This window comes from Cetorhinus maximus, unplaced genomic scaffold, assembly GCF_964194155.1.
Source record: "Cetorhinus maximus unplaced genomic scaffold, sCetMax3.hap1.1 HAP1_SCAFFOLD_245, whole genome shotgun sequence".
Taxonomy (NCBI): Eukaryota; Metazoa; Chordata; class Chondrichthyes; order Lamniformes; family Cetorhinidae; genus Cetorhinus; species Cetorhinus maximus.
The window spans coordinates 52,389-66,060 of record NW_027596208.1 but is presented as its reverse complement, the minus strand read 5'-3'; positions in this window follow the sequence as shown (position 1 = coordinate 66,060).

Below are 13,672 nucleotides of genomic sequence, written 5' to 3'. Positions count from 1 at the left end.
ACATTGCTGTGTGTGGTATCATACTGTGCACAAGCTTTGCTGTGTGTGGGATCCTGCTGTGTACAAACATTGCTGTGTGTACGGGATCCTGCTGTGCACAAACACTGCTGCATGTGGGATCCTGCTGTGTACAAACATTGCTGCGTGTTGGATCCTGCTGTATACAAACGTTGCTGTGTGTGGGAGCATGCCGTGTACAAACATTGCTGTGTGTGGGATCCTGCTGTGTAAAAACATTGCTGTGTGTGGGATCCTGCTGTGTACAAACATTGCTATGTGTGGGTTCCTGCTGCGTAAAAATATTGCTGTGTGTTGTATCCTGCTCTGTACAAGCATTGCTGGGTGTGGGATCTTGCTGTGTACAAACATTGCTGTGCGTGGGATCCTGCTCCGTACAAGCATTGCTGGGTGTGGGATCTTGCTGTGTACAAACATTGCTGTGCGTGGGATTCTGCTCCGTATAAACATTGCTGTAGGTGGGATCCTGCTGTGTACAAACATTGCTCTGCGCGGGGCCCTGCTGTGTGCAAACATTGCTGTGTGTGGGATCCTGCTGTGTGCAGCATTGCTATGTGTACGGGATCCTGCTGTGTCGAAACACTACTGTGCGTGGGGTCCTGCTGTGTACAAACATTGCTGTGTGTGGGATCCTACTGTGTAAATGCATTGCTCTGTGTACGGGATCTTGCTGTGTACAATATTGCTTTGTGTGGGATCCTGCTGTGTACAAATATTGCTGTGCATTGGATCCTGCTCTGTACAAGCATTGCTGAGTTTGGGATGCTGCTGTGTACAGACAATGCTGTGTACGGGATCCTGATGTGTAGAAACATTGTTGTGCATGAGATCCTGCTGTGTACAAACATTGCTGTGTGTGAGATCCTGCTGTGTACAACCATTGCTGTGAGTGGGATCCTGCTGTGTACAAACATTGCTGTGTGTGCGATCCTGCTGTGTACAAACATTGCTGTGTGTGGGATCCTGCTGTGTACAAACATTGCTGCGTACGGGATCCTGTTGTGTACAAGCATTGCTGTGTGTGCGACCCTACTTTGTACAAACATTGCTGCATGTGGGTTTCTGCTATGTACAAACATTGCTATGAGTGGGATCCTGCTGTGTACAAACATTGCTGCGTACGGGATCCTGCTGTGTACAAACATTGCTGTGTGTGGAATCCAGCAGTGTACAAACATTGCTGTGTTTGGGATCCTGCTGTGTGCAACCACTGCTGTGCGTGGGATGCTGATAAGTACATGCATTGCTATGCATGTGATCCTGCTGTGTACAATCACTGCTGTATGTGGGATCCTGCTGTGTACAAACATTGCTGTGTGTGGGATCCTGCTCCGCACAAACATTGCTGTGTTCGGGATCCTGCTGCGTAGAAACATTACTGTGTGTGGGATCCTGCTGCATAGATACATTGCTGTGCATGGGATCCTGCTCCAAACAAAGATTGCTGTATGTGGGATCCGACTGTGTACAAACATTGCTGTGTGTGGGATCTTACTGTGTAGATACATTGCTGTGCGTGGGATCCTGCTGTGTACAAACATTGCTGTGCGTGGGATCCTGCTGTGTACAAACATTGCTGTGTGTGGGATCCTGCTGTGAACAAACATTGCTGTGTTTGGGATGCTGCTGTGTGCAAACATTGCTGTGTTTGGGATGCTGCTGTGTGCAAACATTGCTGTGTGTGGAATCTTGCTGTGTACAAACATTGTAGTGTGTGGGATCCTGCTGTGTAGAAACATTGCTGTGTGTGGGACCTTGCTGTGTACAAACATTGCTGTTTGTGGGATCCTGCTGTGTACAAACATTGCTGTGTGTGGGTTCCTGCTGTGCACAAACATTGCTGTGTTTGGGATCCAGCTGTGTAGAAAACATTGCTGTGTTTGGGATGTTGCTGTGTACAAACATTGCTGTGTGTGGAATCTTGCTGTGTACAAACATTGTAGTGTGTGGGATCCTGCTGTGTCGAAACATTGCTGTGTGTGGGAACTTTCTGTGTACAAACATTGCTGTGTGTGGGATCCAGCTGTGTACAAATATTGCTGTGTGTGGTATCCTGCTGTGTACAAACATTGCTGTGTGTGGGATCCTGACGTGTACGAACATTGCTGCGTATGGGATCCTGCTGTGTACAAGCATTGCTGCAAGTGGGATCCTGCTGTGTACAAACATTGCTGTGCGTGGGATCCTGGTGTGTACATACTTTGCTGTGTGTGGGATCCTGCTGTGTAACATACTTTGCTGTGTGTGGGTTCCTACTCTGTACATACTTTGCTGTGTGTGGGATCCTGCTGTGTACAAACATTACTGTGTGTGGGATCCTGCTGTGTACATACTTTGCTGTGTGTGGGATGCTGCTGTGTACAAACATTGCTGGGTGTGGGAACCTGCTGTGTACATACTTTGCTGTGTGTGGGATCCTGCTGTGTACAAACATTGCTGTGTGTGGGATCCCGCTGTGTACAAACATTGCTGTGTGTGGGATCCTGCTGTGTACAAACATTGCTGTGTTTGGAATGCTGCTCTATACAAACGTTGCTGTGTGTGGGATCTTGCCATGTACAAACATTGCTGTGTGTGGAATCTTGTTGTGCACAAACATTGCTGTGTGTAGGATCCTGCCGTGTAGATACATTGCTGTGCGTGTGATCTTGCTCTGTACAAACATTGCTGTGTGTGGGGTCCTGCTGTGTAGATACATTGCTGTGCGTGGGATCATGCTGTGTAGATACATTGCTGTGTGTGGGATCCTGAAGTGTACAAATATTGCAGTGTGTGGGATCCTGCTGTTTACAAACATTGCTGCATGTGGGATTCTGCTGTGTACAAACATTGCTGCGTACGGGATCCTGCTGTGTACAAACATTGTTGTGTGTAGGCTCCTGCTGTGTAAAAACCTTGCTGTGTGTGGGATCCTGCTGTGTATAAACATTGCTGTGCGTGGGATGCTGATGTGTACAAACATTGCTGTGTACGGGATCCTGCTGTGTACAAACATTGCTGTGTGGGGGATCCTGCTGTGTACAAACATTGCTGTGTGTGGGATCCTGCTGTGTACAAACATTGCTGCGTACGGGATCCTGCTGTGTACAAACATTGCTGTGTGTGATCCTACTGTTTACAAATATTGCTGCATGTGCGATTCTGCTGTGTACAAACTTTGCTGCGTACGGTATCCTGCTGTGTACAAACATTGCTATGTGTGCGATCCTGCTGTGTACAAACATTGCTGTGTGTGGGATCCTGAAGTGTACAAATATTGCAGTGTGTGGGATCCTGCTGTTTACAAACATTGCTGCATGTGGTATTCTGCTGTGTACAAACATTGCTGTGAGTGGGATCCTGCGGTGTACAAACATTTCGAAGTTCGAGATCCTGCTGTGTACAAACATCGCTGTGTGCAAGATCCTGCTGTGCACAAACGTTGCTGTGTGTGGGATCCTGCTGTGTACAAACATTGCTGTATCAGGGATCCTGCTGTGTACAAACATTGCTTTGTGTGCGATCCTGCTGTGTACAAACATTGCTGTGTGTGGGATCCAGCTGTGTACAAACATTGCTGTGTCTGGGATCCTGCTGTGTACAAACATTGCTGTATGTGGGATCCTGTTGTGTACAAACATTTTGTGCGTAGGACCCTGCTGGGTACAAGCATTGCTATGTGTGGGATCCTGCTGTGTAGAAACATTGCTGTGTGTGGGACCTTTCTGTGTACAAACATTGCTGCGTGTGGGATCCTGCTGTGTACAAACATTGCTGTGCGTGGGATCCTGGTGTGTACATACTTTGCTGTGTGTGGGATCCTGCTGTGTAACATACTTTGCTGTGTGTGGGTTCCTACTCTGTACATACTTTGCTGTGTGTGGGATCCTGCTGTGTACAAACATTACTGTGTGTGGGATCCTGCTGTGTACATACTTTGCTGTGTGTGGGATGCTGCTGTGTACAAACATTGCTGGGTGTGGGAACCTGCTGTGTACATACTTTGCTGTGTGTGGGATCCTGCTGTGTACAAACATTGCTGTGTGTGGGATCCCGCTGTGTACAAACATTGCTGTGTGTGGGATCCTGCTGTGTACAAACATTGCTGTGTTTGGAATGCTGCTCTATACAAACGTTGCTGTGTGTGGGATCTTGCCATGTACAAACATTGCTGTGTGTGGAATCTTGTTGTGCACAAACATTGCTGTGTGTAGGATCCTGCCGTGTAGATACATTGCTGTGCGTGTGATCTTGCTCTGTACAAACATTGCTGTGTGTGGGGTCCTGCTGTGTAGATACATTGCTGTGCGTGGGATCATGCTGTGTAGATACATTGCTGTGTGTGGGATCCTGAAGTGTACAAATATTGCAGTGTGTGGGATCCTGCTGTTTACAAACATTGCTGCATGTGGGATTCTGCTGTGTACAAACATTGCTGCGTACGGGATCCTGCTGTGTACAAACATTGTTGTGTGTAGGCTCCTGCTGTGTAAAAACCTTGCTGTGTGTGGGATCCTGCTGTGTATAAACATTGCTGTGCGTGGGATGCTGATGTGTACAAACATTGCTGTGTACGGGATCCTGCTGTGTACAAACATTGCTGTGTGGGGGATCCTGCTGTGTACAAACATTGCTGTGTGTGGGATCCTGCTGTGTACAAACATTGCTGCGTACGGGATCCTGCTGTGTACAAACATTGCTGTGTGTGATCCTACTGTTTACAAATATTGCTGCATGTGCGATTCTGCTGTGTACAAACTTTGCTGCGTACGGTATCCTGCTGTGTACAAACATTGCTATGTGTGCGATCCTGCTGTGTACAAACATTGCTGTGTGTGGGATCCTGAAGTGTACAAATATTGCAGTGTGTGGGATCCTGCTGTTTACAAACATTGCTGCATGTGGTATTCTGCTGTGTACAAACATTGCTGTGAGTGGGATCCTGCGGTGTACAAACATTTCGAAGTTCGAGATCCTGCTGTGTACAAACATCGCTGTGTGCAAGATCCTGCTGTGCACAAACGTTGCTGTGTGTGGGATCCTGCTGTGTACAAACATTGCTGTATCAGGGATCCTGCTGTGTACAAACATTGCTTTGTGTGCGATCCTGCTGTGTACAAACATTGCTGTGTGTGGGATCCAGCTGTGTACAAACATTGCTGTGTCTGGGATCCTGCTGTGTACAAACATTGCTGTATGTGGGATCCTGTTGTGTACAAACATTTTGTGCGTAGGACCCTGCTGGGTACAAGCATTGCTATGTGTGGGATCCTGCTGTGTAGAAACATTGCTGTGTGTGGGACCTTTCTGTGTACAAACATTGCTGCGTGTGGGATCCTGCTGTGTACAAATATTGATGTGTGTGTGATCCAGCTATGTACAAACGTTGCTGTCTGTGGGATCCTGCTTTGTAGAACCATTGCTGTGTTTGGAATCTTCCTGTGTACAAACATTGCTGTGTGTGGGATCCCGCTGTGTACAAACATTGCTGTGTGTTGGATCCCGCTGTGTACAAACGTTGCTGTACGTGAGATCCCGCTGTGTACACATGTTGCTGTCAAAGGATCCTGCTGTGTGCAAAGTGGCTGCCATGCTTCCCACTTTACAATGGTGACTACACTTCAAAAACTACTTCATTGGTTGGAAAGCCGTTTGAAATGGCTGGTGGTCATGCAAAGCATTAGGAGGAGATGGTGGTTTAGTGGTAAATTTGCTGGCCTTGTGATTCAGTGGCCTCGGCTAATCCTCTTGGACCATGGGTTCAAATCCCACCACGGCTTGTGGTGCAATTTAAAATTAAATTTAATGAATAAATCTGGAATTATATGGCTAGTTTCAGTTATGATGCCATCAACTCACCTGGTTCACTAATGCCCCTTCAGGAAGGAAATCTATTGTCCTTACCTTGTCTGGCCCAGCCTACATGGGACTCCAGACCCACAGCAATGGGGTTGGCTCTCAACTCTGCTCTGAAATGGCCTAGAAAGCCACTCAGTTCAAGGGCAATTAGGGATGAGCAACAAATGCTGGCCTTGCCAGTGATGCCCACATCCCATGAAAGAATGAAGAAAATATAAAAGCAATGCTTTCCTGTTTGTGAGTTTCTGGACAATGTGGCAGCCTAGGGCTGAGCAGGGGGTGCATTGAGGGATGAGTATAATCTCAGGCAGCACTGACCCTTTGGGAGATGCCTAAATCTATCAGGGAAAAGTGTTCAGCTGCCTCCAGAAACATATGGTCTACCATAACTATCTAGTTTGAGTGGGAATAATAAAATGTCTCCCATTGTTACTTTTTGGTTAGGCTTGACTCCCCAAAGCCTGTCCACCATCTACAAGGCACAAGTCAGGCGTGTGATGGAATACTCCCCACTTGCCTGGATGAGTGCAGCTCCCACAACACTCAAGAAGCTTGACATCATCTAGGGCAAAGCAGCCCGCTTGATTGGCACCCCTACCACCACCTTCAACATTCACTCCCTCCAGCACCGATACACAGAGGCAGCAGTGTGTACCATCTGCAAGCAAATAGTCAAGCCTCAGTAAGCCTACCTTCCAAACCCACGACCACCACCATCTAGAAGGACAAGGGCAGTGGATAGATGGAAACACCACCACCTGGAAGTTCCCCTCCAAGTCACGCACCCTCCTGATTTGGAAACATATCGGCCGTTCCTTCACTGTCGCTGGGGGAAAATGCTGGAACTCCCTCCCTAACAGCACTGTGGATGTACCTACACCACATGGACTGCAGTGGTTCAAGAAGGCAGCTCAGCACCACCTTCTCGAGGGTAATTAGGGTTGGTCAATAAATGCTGGCCCAGCCAGCAACGCCCACACCCTGTGAAAGAGTAAAATAAATTCTAAAACAGAGATGTTTGCCTGTGTGTCTGAATTCTCTGTTTCTCATTTCTTATGACTCTCCCACAATTGAATCCAACTCATGATAATGTTCAGTAACCAGCTGTCCACAGCTTTACCTTTACAACCTCCTTTGTCTGTTCACTCTGGCCTCACTCTACTACCAATGACACTACACTCGGACATATTTCTACATATTTCCCCTGTTACTTTAGGAATTTCTCAATATATTCCTGATCTCCTCACCCATCTTACTGCAAACGTGCTCGATGCAACTTCCTGCGTACCTGCTACAACCCTTTTTGTGCATGTTTGGTTCTCTTTAAGCGTGAGAAGTATGTGGTCAATAGATTGTAATCAAACTTTCAATTGTTTCTCAATCACAACATCAGGGCTGTAAATTGGAAGAGCAATTTTCCTGGACTTTCCCCGCCTTTTGGGGAAACAACCCCATTACTAGGTGCCAACCATGAGCAGAGACAACAGTAACAGAAACTAATACTGAGGTTATCAGACATTTTATTTGATTGCAGGAGAGTTGCCAACAATAACAAGCACACTTGTGGGATATAGTTCAGATTGACCAGGCCTCTGTTCTAAAGAAGGAGTGAATACTCAAGAAATGCCTCCTCATCTTCTTAATGTTGCCTTCTCCTTTTAAAACTGTTGTTTTGATGCTTATAGTGTGATAATCCTCCTTCAGATTGCTGTTTGTTTTTGCAAAGTCGTGAACTTTTTCTGTTCTTTGTTTGCTCTTTGTGGCTTTTCTTGGCATGCCATAGGATGTGGTTTATTGCTGTCACAAAGTTCTGTTTTTTGTTGTACTTTCCAAAGTCACAAATCTGTTACGCTTTCTGTTTTGTGTTGTTTTTCTACACAGGACTACAGTCTGTAGTTTGTACTTACCTGGCAGTCTGAGGTTTCCATTAATGAAAAATGTATGACATTTAAATGGCCCAAAACACTCCCCCCGAGCTTGTGGCAGTGAATTCCCCTCACCACCTGCCCCTCAACCTGCCCTCCCCCACCACCCCCAACAACAACACAGGTTGCTGTCATTGGGAATACAAGGTTCTGCAAGAGACCCATTACTCATAAGCAGGCTGTCAGAAGAGTGATGGATCCAACAACTGATGGTGGAGGTACTAAATGCATCAGTCCTTACCAACTACTGAGCCACACAAGTGCCAAGCAGTGACTATCTCCAACAAGAGAGAATCTAACCATCGCCCCTTGACATTCAACGCCATTACCATCACTGAATCCCCCACTATCAACATCCTGGGGGTTACCATTGACCAGAAACTGATCTGGACTAGGCACATAGATACTGTGGCTACAAGAGCAGGTCAGAGGCTGGGAATTCTATGATGAGTAACTCACCTCCTGACTCCACAAAACCTGTCCACCATCTACAAGACACAAGTCAGGAGTGGAATGGAATACTCCCCACTTGTCTGGATGGGTGCAGCTCCAACAATACTCAAAATGTTCGACAGCATCCAGGACAAAGCAGCCCACTTGATTGGCACCACATCCACAAACATTCACTCCCTCCACCACCGATGCACAGCAGCAGCAGTGTGTACCATCTACAAGATGCACTGCAGGAATTCACCAAGGCTCCTTCAACTGCACCTTCCAAACCCACAACCACTGCCTCCTGGAAGCACAAGGGCAGCAGATAGATGGGAACACCACCACCTGGAAGTTCCCCTCCAACTCACTCACCATCCTGACTTGGAAATATATCGCCTTTCCTTCACTGTCGCTGGGTCAAAATCCTGGAGAAGTCCCTCCCTAACAGCACTGTGGGTGTACCTACACCACATGCACTGCAGCGATTCAAGAAGGCAGCTCAGCACCACCTTCTCAAGGGCAATTTGGGATGGGTAATAAACGCTGGCCCAGCCAGTGAAGCCCACACCCCCTCAAATGACTAAAAGAAATTCAAATTAATTTACCAAATCTACAGTAAACAAGGTGATTGTTGGGATACTGGGGAAGGTTCTAGAATAGCTGTCAGTTTTAAAGTGGGTAATTCACCTGGCCTAGTTAGGATACATCCCAGCTTCTGAAGAGGTGTAAGGGTGGACATTTTGGAGATACTGCCCAACCCTCAAATCCAGGAATGGGAATTGGAGCAAACCTTGTTAACACAGGTCAGCTTAACACTGGTGGTGGGGAAGATTTTATGAATAATAATCCAGGAGGGAAATTAATAACTGTTTGGCCAAGTATGGACTGATCATGGGTTGGTTAAAGGCAAAGTATAAAAGCAAAATACTGTAGATTCCAGAAATCTGAAACAAAAACAGAAAATGCTGGAAAAACTCAGCAGGTCTGACAGCATCTGTGGAGAGGGAAACAGAGTTAACGTTTCAAGTCCATATGACTTGAGTCATACAGACTCGAAACATTAACTTTCTTTTTTCCTCCATAGATGCTGTTGGACCTGCTGAGTTTTTCCAGCATCTTCTGTTTTTGTTAAAGGCAAAGTGTGTTTGGCTCGTTGGAGTTTAGATGAGGTAACAGAGAAGTTTGATGTGGGCTGTGCAGTTAATGTTGTGTATAAGGACTTTCAACCTGCTAGCAAAATTGAAGCCTATTGGATAAATGGGGCACTACATCATGGATACACAATTGACTAAAGGATAGAAAACAGAAGTGTGGTGAATTGCTGTTCTTCAGACTGTGGGGATATATAGAGTGGAGTTCCCCAGTGTTCAGTCTGAGGACCACTGCTCTTTCCGATATACAATGATTTGGACTTGGGGGGTGGGTCTCTCTCTTCAGGTACTATGCCTTAAGAGGGCATTAGTGACCATGGACCTCCATATTAATCTTGCTCTAGAGGTGTGGTTCACCCTCGTTGGTGGTACATTCATCTAGTTTGGGAGGCTGTTTAGAAAGGCCATACTTTGTCTACCTTGATCTCTTTTACCATCGATCTTTCTCATTAGCAGCAAACTTTCTAAATCATGATTTCTTATTCCATGCCCAAGAAATTCCAAACTGTCTCTTCCTGACCTTGGTCATATGATCTCAGATTTACTAGTGCCTCTTCATTTGTGGTGTCCAAGATATCCTGGGGAATACGGGGCACAATTCTGAAATTTCTAAATGACATGAAACTTGGAAGTGAGAAAGACATTTGAAGAGGACACAGGCAAGCTGGGTGCACACATAGCAGATGAAAGTTGATGCAGAAATGTGTGAGGTAATACATTTTGGTAGAAAGAATGAGGAGAGACAATACGAACAGAATGGTCCAATCTTAAAGGGTAGGTTTAGAGATGGTGTAAAGATATAACTGTTTCCACTTGTGGGCAATAATATAAGTACCTTATATTTATAGACCCTAGAACTAGGGTCTATAAATATAAGATAGTCATTAATAAACCCAAACTCAAAACCTCTTTGCCTAGAGAGTGGTTATAGACTGTGGAACGTGCTACCCCATGGAGTGGATGAAGCAAATAGCAGAGATGTATTTAAGGGGAAGCTGGACACGAGGGGAAAGGAATAGGATATGTTGATGGGATTAGCTGGAGAGGCTGGAGAAGCCTCAGGGGAAACAGGAAAACCAGCATGTAACTGATGGGCTGAATGGCCTCTTTCTCTGCTGAGGTTTATAAACCTTTTATAAATCACTGGTTAGAGCCCATACTGGAGTGTTGTGTCCAGTTCTGCACAACACACTTTAAAAAGGATGTCAAGGCCTTGGGGGGTTGCAGAGGGGACTTGTTAGACTAGGGATGAGGGACTTCAGCTGTGTGGTGAAACAAGAGAGGTTGGTTTGTTCTTGGATTGGAGCTTATTGGGAGATTTGATAGAGGTGTTCAAAAGCATGAAGGGCAGTGAGAGAGTCAATAAGGAGAAATGGCAAAAGTGTGGCTAGCTCTATAACCACAGGTACACTGGGCTGAATGGCCTCCTTCTGTGATGCATTGATCTAGACTTTATAATCCAGTGTGGCACCCAAAGACATGCTCTATGGCGAGCTTGCTATCGACACGAGACCATCAGGTTGCCCATGTCTGCGGTACAAGGTGTCAGCACGTGAGGCGTCAAATTGACCGGAGTGGAGTCGATGCATGAGAAGTCCTCGCTGCTGTTTGGAGTGCCTGGAGGCAAGCAGTCTGGTAGGGCGTGGAAAAGGCAAAGGGAAAAAGAAATTACCAGATGGCAGATAAGAGCCCACCAAGAGGAAAATAACATCAGTCAACCTCAGGCCAACGCTACTCATCTGTGCCAGCTGCGCATGGGACTGCCATTCACAAATTGGCCCCAGCACAACAGATAATGATCACCACAGAAGTGACACACACCCTGGGCACAGTCCATCATCTCCTGAGATGGGCGGCTGCTGTCATGTGGCACTCTGAGCAGGCAGCTCACCAACCCTAATTACCTCACTCTGAATTTATACACATCCACATCCACCTTTATCTGCCTTGAATGTACCCTTTGATCCCTCCTTTTTCTGAACTATTCTTTATTCAAACATTGTCTGTCTCTCCCAGTCTTCTATGAATCTTCTCTCTCCTCTCGGATGCTTCATTCTACTTCCCCCTCTCCTCCCCAGCACTAGTTACCCTCCCGGTGAGGACATTGTTCCCAGCCCCGCCCAGTCTCTCCATTCTCCAGCAATGCTGAAAGGAGCCGCTGCAGATCCGCCTTTCTCCACAGGGGGCGGCAGAGGCTGTTCCTCTGCTCGTGGTACTGGAACAAACCTGAATTGTCAGACTCTACCCGGCAACAGATGATCCCTGTCAGCTCTTTATCCTGATTGGTCTCTCTCAGGGCTGGATTGAGCTGTACTAACAGACTGAGTGTGTCAGGGTGGGTGTGAGCTGCTCACACTGTGGGGGAGGGGGGACAATGTTGTGTAACAGGGGGACAGGAGGAGGCTCAATGTCCCCAGAAATAAAGCCCTGGCTGCTTTGGTCAAGGAAGATCGAAGAAATAGAAAGAGTTCTGCAGCTCTGCAAACTGCCCCTGTGTCAACTCGCAGCAAGTCCTGTTCCCCTATCAACCCCTGTGTACACTGACCAACACTGGCTGCCCTGTGGGTAGGCACATTCCAGAATTGGTTCAGTTCGTGATTCGGAGCAACAGGATGGGAGAGAGATGAAAACATAGAGTGGACCAGAAAAGATGAAAGAGAGAGGGAATCACAGAGTGGGCCAGAGAGAGGCAGGGGGAATTAGAGAATAGACCACAGGGAGAGGGAGAATAAGTGGACCAGAGAGCGAGAGAGAGACAATCAGAGAGTGGATCAGAGCGAGAGAAAGAGAGAATCAGAGAGTGGACCAGAGAGAGAGAGACAGAAAAAAGAGAGTGGGTCAGAGAGAGAGAGAGAGAATCAGAGAGTGGAGAAGAGAGAGAGAGAGAGAATCAGAGAACGGAGCAGAACGAGAGAAAAAGAGAATCTGAGAGTGGACCAGAGAGAGAGAGAGAGAGAGAATCAGAGACTGGATCAGGGAGAGAGAGAGAGAGAATCAGAGAGTGGATCAGAGAGAGAGAATCAGAGAGTGGATCAGGGAGAGAGAGAGAGAGAGAATCAGAGAGAGAGAATCAGAGAGTGGATCAGGGAGAGAGAATCAGAGAGTGGACCAGAGAGAGAGAGACAATCAGAGAGTGAGCCAGAGAGATAGAGAGAAAGAATCAGAGTGGACCAGAGAGACAGAGAATCAGAGAGTGGACCAGAGAGAGTGAGAGAGATTCAGAGAGTGGGCCAGAGAGAGAGAGAGGGAGAATCAGAGAGTGGATCACAGAGAGAAAGAATCAGAGAGTGGGTCAGGGTGGGAAAGATAGAGAGAATCAGAGAGTGGATCAGAGAGTAAGAGAGAGGGAATCAAAGAGTGGACCAGAGAGAGAGAGAGAGAGAAAATCAGATGGTAGGCCAGAGAGAGAGAGAGAATCAGAGAGTGGATCAGAGAGAGGGAGAGAGAATTAGAGAGTGGATGAGGGAGGGAAAGAGAGAGAGAATCAGATTGAACCAGAGAGACAGAGAATCAGAGAGTGGACCACAGAGAGAAAGAATTAGAAAGTGGGTCAGGGTGGGAAAGATAGAGAGAATCAGAGAGTGGACCAGAGAGAGAGAGAATCAGAGAGTGGACCAGAGAGAGAGAGGGAGAGACAGAAAATCAGATGGTAAGCCAGAGAGAGAGGGAGAATCAGAGAGGGGATCAGAGAGAGGGAGAGAGAATTAGAGAGTAGATTAGAGAGAGAGATAAGCAGAGAGTTGATCAGAGAGGGAGAGAGAATTAGAGAGTGGATGAGGGAGGGAAAGAGAGAGAGAATCAGAGACTGGACCAGAGAGAGAGAGAGAATCAGAGAGTGGAACAGAGAGAGACAGAATCATTGTGGAACAGAGAGAATCAGAGAGTGGATCAGAGAGTGAGAGAAAGAATTAGAGAGTGGGAATTAGAGACCAGGGAGAGATAGAGAGAATATCAGAGAGTGGAGCAGAGAGAGAGAGAGAATCAGAGAGTAGATCAGAGAGAGAGAGAATCAGAGAGTGGACAAGAGAGAGGCAGAGAATCAGAGAGCGGACCAGAGAGAGGGAGAGAGAGTAAGAATCAGAGAATGTAGCAGAGCGAGAGTGAGAGAGAGAATCAGAGAGTAGAGCAGAGAGAGAGAGTGTGAGAGAATCAGAGAGTGGACCAGAAGAAAAAGAGAGAGAGAGAATCAGAGAGTGGAGCGAAAAGAGTGTAGACCGGAGAGAGAGAGGATGAGAGAGAATCAGAGAGTGGAGCTGGGCGAGAGAGAGAGAGACAATCCGAGATATGAGCAGAGCGAGAGAGAGA